This window comes from Fukomys damarensis, unplaced genomic scaffold (assembly GCF_012274545.1).
Source record: "Fukomys damarensis isolate Sample0158 unplaced genomic scaffold, DMR_v1.0_HiC HiC_scaffold_7, whole genome shotgun sequence".
NCBI lineage: Eukaryota > Metazoa > Chordata > Mammalia > Rodentia > Bathyergidae > Fukomys > Fukomys damarensis.
Window position 1 is genome coordinate 5,577,534 of NW_022900919.1, and position 6,508 is coordinate 5,584,041.

Genomic DNA, 6,508 nt, shown 5'->3' on the forward strand with positions numbered 1-6,508 from the left:
CCGTCATATTTCGGGTTTGCATGTCCTGAACTCTGTCAGGGTCACAATGAACACGATTCTGCCTCTTAGAATGTAGGTGACAAGATACCTAGAAACAGCCCAAACTCTTCCTTTGAAGAAACTGAGGCTCAGAAAGGTGTGATGTGCTCAACTTGGCTAGGCCTGCCCTGCGCTGCCCTATGAGGCCCAGCCCAGGCTAACCCAGCACCATCCTGCCGTCTCCAACACTGTAGCTGCACAGGCCTCCTGCTGCTCCTGCCCACCTCACCGAGAGGGTCCTTGGCACCAGCTGGTCCCTCTCTCTGGCACTCTTGTCCCAGACAGCCACTGGCCGGCTCATGCCACTCCTCTGGCTACCCTCATTTGAATCAGCCCCTCCCACAGAACCCCTTCCCCCTTCAGAGCCCATCACACGATGTATCTACTTGTTGTGCACCCTCAGGCCACTGGAGTGAAACTGCAGAGAGCAGGGACCATCCACACCGTGTCCGGCCCTGAAAGCACAGCTACAACTGCAGGTCTGGTTGGTCCTTGGCACTGTGCTCACCGGTGTTCTCCTCCCTCAGTTCCTTATCACAGCCCAACCCCCAGGGTGGTCTCTCCACGGTCGAAGAGACTACTGAGTAGGATTAGCGACAAACCAAGCCAAATGAATGGGCACTCAGGTCACTCGCACCCCACAAGAAACCAGGTCCAAGCTCAAACCAAAGGTCTCCACCAAGAGCAGGACTCTCTAGTCCTCCACAGGCTTCCTCCCTAGGCCTCATATCCCCAGAGCCCTCGGAAGCAGATGTGCTTTTTAGTGTTAGTTATCATGGTTATTAGCAGAAAGGACCACATCCCCCAGAAGTTCTCAGGGGCTCTCATTTCGCTGGGCAGCCAGCGGCCGCTCTTATGCTATTAGGGATCTCTGAGTAGCACCAAAAGAAATGGACCATGCGTGGCCACTTATGAGGCAGGCAGGGTGCCAGTGAGCTAAATCCCTGGCATGCGTGGCCACTTAGGGACTGGAATGGGACTAGAACCTCAACCAGTGCACCAAGCCCCCTGGCCTGAGAAGTGCTTGGGGGCCAAGGCCTCTTGGAGCCCTGCTTGCTCTGCACAGCCAGGTATCTGCCTAAGGACCCACCTCCCTCTTGTTCCTTTAGGTTGGACTCACTGCTCTCTCCTACCCTGGTACCTACAAGGGCGCCTGTGTGGCAGAATCCCCTGCATACAGGAGGAGGGAGCACCACTGCTTTCCCCGGTTGCCCCCAACAGCCTCTCTGGAGAAAGTGCTCTGGCCCAGGTGAGGCCAGGGAAAGGGGCCCTGGACCTCCCTGGGGAGATGGAGGCCCTGCAGCAGTTAAATCTAAAGAGGAGAATCATCCTGGCTGGGGAGGGAGGGGAGGAAGGACAGAAGCCCAGCCTTGCGGGGCCCTGGCATGGGGTTCGCACTTTGCCAGGCAGTCGGGGACCGGGGGCACAGGGTGCTGGTAATCCTCATAATGGCCCCAGCAGCAGTGAGGCAGCTGGCTGGGCTAATGCTCCTTAATATCTGCTTTCATGTGATTAACGGTTGTGGGTAAAACCTTGATCCTGGCAAAGCAGGCCCGGCTGCTAAGCCCAGCCAAGAGCATCACTTCAGTGACAGTGGGCGCCAGAGTTATTTCAGTGTTTTGTGTTTTCGCTGAACTATCATCTTCATATGTAAGGAAAGAGGCAGGAAACTGAATTCATGGACAGCCCAGAGCAAGGGCAGGAGGGAGATGGGGCTGAGCCTGACGGTGCAGGTGAGAAAGCAGGCAGCCGAGGGCCTCACTCACAGGCTGGCCACTCCCTTCTCCGTGTCACCACCACGCTGGGCTCACACTGTCTCCCCAGGCCTCTCCTGGCCTTTCCAGGGTGACCAGTGACCCCAAGATGAGTTTCCGAGGTTATCCGGTCTACGCATCTTTCTCTGCGTGCTGTCCCGTTGACTGCTTCTCAACTGCCCCTGTGAACAGGGGATGGGTGAAGGAAGGTCAGCTGCCAGCCAGGGCTGGGAGGGCAATGGTCCTAGAGGACCTGGATATTCTAGTTTTAACCCTCCAGTTGTGGAGCTGAGCCCAAGGGCCCAGGGGACAGTGGGGTCACCCAGGAGGCTCTGGATGTGGCCTGTACAGAAGTTGGCCATCCATGGGTTCACCCATCTGTGGATGGAAAGTGATGCATGGGGAAAACACTGTGCCTGTATTGAACGTGTGCAGCTATCTCCTGGTTGTCATTCCCTGAGCCATCGAACGACGCCTAGTTACACAGCATTCCTATTGTCTGAGGTATTTTAAGTCATTAGAAATTGTTTCTAGGCGTGTCCATCCTACAGCGTGCCGTTTATTTTTCAGTGTTACAATAAAGTTTACTACTTATATATAGTAAATGTATTATATATTTTATATGTGGACAAGACACTTCTTTTCACTCAAAAAATGAGGGCCAAAGCTGGGAGAGTCACAGTCTGACGTGCCCCAGGGACATGCGTGGTTATATGCAGATGCTACAGCATTTCACCAAGTCCCTTCCTGGAATCGATCCCTCTTGGAATTAAAGGAGCAACTGTGTTCTCCCGCGGAGTGTCACCTGCCTGTGACATGGAGAGGGGTCACTAAGCCCCATTCTCCAGGGTGCTCTAATTTCTGAGGCAGGAGGAGCACCGCACACTGGTGTCCAGTGCATCCAAAGGGACCACAGATCACACACTTCTGGGCTGTTTTGAGCATATACAATGTTGGAGTTGTCCTTTAATTTTTTTTTTTTTTTTTAGACAAGTTCTTGCTATTAGTTCAGGCTGGCCTCGAATTCTCATCGATCCTCCTGCCTCAGCCTCCCGAGTGCTGGGATTACAGCTGTGTGTCCCTGCGCCGGTTCTGGAGTAGTCCTTTATACACATGTCCTTCATTTTTTTTGCCTCTCTGCTCCTGTATATAAGACCCCTGTAAGCAAGGGTATTGGGCCAAACCATTTTAAATTCCCAGAACAGGTAAAGAAACAGCCAAATAGCAATTTCATAGTTTTTAGAAGTTGGTGAACTACAGTTGGGGGTCAGATTGGCTCTGAGGCTGCCATGTGGGGGCAGCAGAGAGCTGGACTTGCAAAGCCTGACTCCCAGGCAGGATGATCAACAAACAGCCTCAATTGGTACAACGCTGCTAACCCAGCCCATTGGGTTGTTAACTTTCATTACTGGATTTTTTAGTACTTCAGTTTCTTGTTGGCTATTTTTCAAAGCTGTGAAGGTACATTTTATAGTTTTCAGTTTTCTGCAAATTTTTCAACCATGTCTTCCATCTTCTTGGCCACATAAATATTGTTGCCTTGAAATTTATCGGATTGTTCTGATATATGGAACTTCTGGGGGTCTTCTTACCTTTTCTTTTGATCCTGCCAGCTCTTTTCCATGCCTTCTTGCGTTTCAAAATAACTGGTTGTATTTAAGTGAGTGCCATGAATAGTTAATTTGAATAATTCTTTGTAGGAATAATTTGAGCCTTAGGGTGATATTATCTTCCTCCAGAGGGGATTTTAACTTTTTTTCTCTAGCACTTTGTGGCATTAGCGATCTAGAACCACCGTAAATCTCAGTAGGAATGGCGCTCATTTGAGTCATCCGGTGGACCCTGAGCCCAGCTGCAGTTCCCCTGTAGGCTCATTAACTCTTACTCTGAACAAGTGGATTTTACGCTCCCGATCCAAAGTGTAGGGAGTTTACCATGGTCTGTACCATGGCCCAAGAGTCAGAAATTCTACTTAGCATGAAGAGTAAAACTCCTCATTGTAGAGAAGATCCATGTTTTTCTCTGAGATTTTACTACTCAACAGGAAAATTCAGGCTAAATGCCCCTCAGGGAAGAGCATAGCACTGGAACAGCAAGGGTAAATCCCAAAGTGATGCGAAGGTCCCAGCCCAGAGATTACTGGCAGATAGGTGCACAGCTCTGGTCCATGCCCGCTCCAGGTCCATTCTGGAGCTGCTACTTAACCGCTCTGACACATGGAACAGGTCTCTGAATCTCATGGTGCCTCGCAGAGTCTTGAATGGAATACAGCCGTCATTGTAGGACGTCTCTCCTGATGGCATTGTGAGTATTAAGAGTTCAACTGCATTTCATACTCACTAGGATGGCTAGTAACAAAAAGTAAAAGCAAAACAGAGCAAACAACAAATGCTGACAAGGAGGTAGAGAAACTGCAACCCTTGTGTATTATTGGGAGAACACAAAATGTCAAATCTTCCATGGAAAACAGTATGCTGAAAAGTTCCCGCTGAAAACAACCAAACGTGAAATTACTGCATGGTCCAAAAATTCCACTTCTTTCCCCCAAACTGAAAGCAAGTACTTGAAACAGATACTTGTACACCGACATCCTTTGGCAGCATTTACATGATAACCAAAAGGTGGAAACAACTTAAATGTCTGCAAGAGAGAAAAACCTTTGGATGGTAATAAAAACCTTTAACTGGTAATCAAACAAGATATCGCCAAATTCAGAGATGTGGAAGCTGTACGAAGGGTTGCCAGGTGTGTCACAGAGACTTTGCCATACACCTATCTCTGCTTTTAAAAACTTAGATAATAAAGATCATCTCACTAAAGATGCCCAGGCATCCTACCAGGTTTACATGCAAAAATAAATAAATAAATAAATAAATAATAAAAACTTAGCAAAATCCCCCAAATTAAATTAATTGCAATAAAAAGTTCTTATTTGCTATCTTTACAAACAAAAGCAGGACATTAGATGTGGTCACAGGTAAGCTGCAGCCGGGCTGGTGTCTCCATGGCCTTGGGGTGAGTGAAACAGGCGGAGCACCTCTGCGGTCCTTGCAGACCCAGGTCCTCAGCTCCCAAGGTGGGCAGGAAAAGGGTCCTGAGGCTGGACGGGTGGCAGGCAAAAGCCAGGTGTTCACAGCAGAACAGGGGGCCAGGGAAGGCATCCAGATGAGGGTGGTTAGGAATCCCAAGAGCACAGCCAGAGCCGGGAATCCAAGGCATCCACCGAAACACAGGTGCCAGAGCAGCCAAGAGGACGCCCAGAGCCCAGCCACAGCATGGAGCGGGCACTGGAAGGGTGTAGTCCAGGGGTGCCTGAGATCTGTTGACAGATCTAGCAAGGCTCGGGCCCGAGCCTCAAAAGACAATGCCCATGGGGCGTCAGAGCCTGGCAGGTTGCACAGGGACGTACACAACAGCTCCCATCCCTGGAGCAGATGTCAGGACAGAAGATGCTGTGGGAGCCCCGGGAAAGCACGAAGCCCAGGCTGGGCAGGCAGGATGCTACCTACGGGCAGGAGTCGGCCACAAAGAAGGAAACTGAGCTTCACAAACATGGTGCATAAAACATCAGTGGTCAATAAGGAGGAGAAAGATTCCTAAGGGCATATTTGAAATCTCTGCAGGGCAAAGACAGAGCCCAGTGAGGGCCAGGGGAATAGAACCCCTGAGGCTGAGTTGGCAAGAGTGCTGAGCGCAGAGGGCCCTTCAGAGAATGCAGTGGCCACAGAAGAGCTCTCAGAGCATCCCGTGATGTTGGCTCTCTGCGGTCTTATACGAGCAGAGGGGAGAGGCCAGGAGGCAGCAGCTCCCCAAGGGACCCCAGGGGTGTGGTCAGGTGTCAGGACCTGCTCTTCCTGGCTTTGTTGGGAAACTCAAACCCATTCCCCAGCTAAGGCAGATGGAGGACCATGGGTCACTGTGGGAGCCATTCCCACAGAGCCAACACTAGGAAATGATTCCCATCTCACCAAAGCACAGACAGCGCTCCATGGGGATGGTCAGAAACCTTCTCCACACCTCACAGGGGACCATGCAAGGCCTCTGGCTCCAGGGCAGAACACTCACGGACACCTCTGATAGTTACGCTCACAGTTACCGGAGAGTAAGGCTTTCTCCACTTCCCATCTTGTGCTGCTTTGGATATGAGAGACCGTCAGAGGTGTTTCAGAAGAAAAGGGGTTCCACTGGCTTACCCCAGAGTAAAGGAGTTTCTGCATTGCCAAACTTCCCAGAGCCTAAAGTACATCATTAATCCCCAAGAGGAAAATACAGAATGCAGAATTGCCCAAATTTAGTTCACATGGAATCGTTTTTTGAGAATGCTCAAGCTACAAGCTTAGAAAATGTTCCTGGGCTGATACAATACTATGGGAGGGGCATGTTTGAGTTAGGAGCCCTCCAAACTGAACATTACTTCTTTTCATCCTAGCCACTTAAAAAAAAAAAGGCTAACTTGCTAGGCTAAGCAAAGTTTCCCAGGACTGGGGAGAACTGTGGACTAATTGCTAACAATCTGTTTAACCGAAGCGTTTGATATTTCCTCTCTTTCCAAATCAACTAGGAAAGAAAGAATGAACTTTAACAAGTAGGAAGCCAGAATCCTTCCCTCTGAGTCTCCGCTTCGTAGGATCTAGCCTATCCTGCTGAGCTCTGTGTACTCACATTTGCTAATTTTGTCCTTAACAGCCTTGCCTTGGCCTGGGTTTCTGAAACTT